Consider the following 1,951-nt stretch of genomic DNA (forward strand, 5'->3'; position numbering starts at 1 on the left):
AATTACTCAACCAGACATTAATGCGCCAGATTATGAAATCAAAGGACAAATTCTACACATGGTAACTAATCAATGCCAATTTAGTGGTGCGCCGAAGGAAGATCCAAACGAACATCTTCGTACCTTTAATAGGATCTGCACTCTATTTAAAATTCGAGAAGTTGAGGATGAACAGATATATCTCATGTTATTTCCCTGGACTTTAAAGGGAGAAGCCAAAGATTGGTTGGAATCATTACCTGAAGGGGCGATTGATACATGGGACGTTTTAGTTGAAAATTTTCTTAAACAATTTTTTCCGGCATCTAAAGCCGTAAGACTTCAAGGAGAAATTGTTACGTTCACACAGAAGCCAAATGAAACTCTATATGAAGCGTGGACCAGATTTGAAAAGTTATTGAGAGGATGTCCGCAACATGGTTTAGAAACCTGTCAAATAGTACAAATATTCTACCAAGGATGCGACATCACTACAAGGAAAGACATAGACATAGCAGCTGGTGGTTCCATTATGAAGAAAACAGAAACTGATGCTTATAAAATTATTGATAACACTGCCTCCCACTCACATGAGTGGCACCAAGAAAAAGATATCGTTAGATCATCTAAAGCAGCTAGAGCCGATTCTAGCCATGACTTAGATTCCATTTCCGCAAAGATAGATGCTGTTGAGAGACGAATGGAAAAGATGACTAAGGATATTCACTCAATACGAATTAGTTGTGAGCAGTGTGGAGGACCACATTTGACCAAAGATTGTCTCAGTATTGAACTAACAATGGAATAAAGAGAGAATGTTTCATACATAAACCAAAGGCCTGGAAATAATTATCAGAAAAATTATCAACCGCCAAGACCAATTTACAATCAAAACCAGAATTATAGCCGAAATGTTCCATACAACAATCAACAAGGTCCTAGTAATCAACAAGTATCCAATAATACTTACAATCAGCAAAGACCTAATTTTCAAAACAAACCACCACAAACCGATGATAAAAAAGCCAAATTTAGAAGATATGATGACAAAGCTAGTTGAATCTCAAACACAGTTTTTCACATCTCAGAAACAAACCAATGAACAAAATGCTCAAGCATTTAGAAATCAACAAGCTTCTATTCAAAATTTGGAACAAGAAGTAAGTAACCTAGCAAGGTTAATAGGTGAAAGAAAACCGGGAAGTCTACCTAGTGATACAAATGCTAACCCCCGGAATGAAACAGCTAAAGCCATTACCACAAGAAGTGGTATTACACTTAAACCACCTGAAATACCTGTAATTTCTGAGGAAGCTATTCCTACTCCACAAGAACCATAACCTGATCAAGATAAGGAAAAAGAACCGGTAGTTGAAAAGGTTAATGAAGATAACACAGTTAAAGCTAAACCTTATGTTAAACCATACCAACCACCACTTCCATACCCGAGTAAAATGAGAAAAGAGAGACTTGAAGTCAAGCAATCCAAATTCTTGGATATGTTTAAACAAATAATTGTCAATCTTCCTTTCATTGATGTGATTTCAGGAATGCCTAGATATGCTAAATTTCTGAAAGATCTAATCACGAATAGAAAGAAAATGGAAGAACTTTCGGCTGTTACTATGAATACTAATTGTTATGCAGTGCTGTTGAATAAGATACCAAAAAAATTATCAGATCCAGGAAGTTTCACAATTCCATGTTTTCTGGGTAGTCTTAGTTCAATAGAAGCATTGGCAGACTTAGGTGCTAGTATAAATCTGATGCCGTATTCATTATACACTAAACTAGACCTTGGAGAATTGAAACCAACAAGAATAAGCATACAACTAGCCGATCGTTCAATAAAATATCCTAGAGGGATAATGGAAAACATGCTAGTTAAAGTTGGTACTTTAGTATTTTCAGTAGATTTTGTTGTTCTGGACATGGAAGAAGATTCTCAAGTTCCTCTCATATTAGGAAGACC

At 36.0% G+C, this 1,951-nt stretch overlaps 1 non-coding gene across 1 annotated transcript; it reads right to left on the minus strand.

The window, feature by feature from the left end:
- Positions 1–316: 316 nt before the first annotated feature.
- On the minus strand, positions 317–423 carry LOC139865108 (small nucleolar RNA R71). Its single transcript, XR_011764634.1, has one exon. It is a non-coding gene; the product is annotated as a small nucleolar RNA R71 (small nucleolar RNA).
- Positions 424–1,951: the final 1,528 nt, after the last annotated feature.

Source organism: Rutidosis leptorrhynchoides, chromosome 8, assembly GCF_046630445.1.
Source record: "Rutidosis leptorrhynchoides isolate AG116_Rl617_1_P2 chromosome 8, CSIRO_AGI_Rlap_v1, whole genome shotgun sequence".
NCBI classification, from domain to species: domain Eukaryota; kingdom Viridiplantae; phylum Streptophyta; class Magnoliopsida; order Asterales; family Asteraceae; genus Rutidosis; species Rutidosis leptorrhynchoides.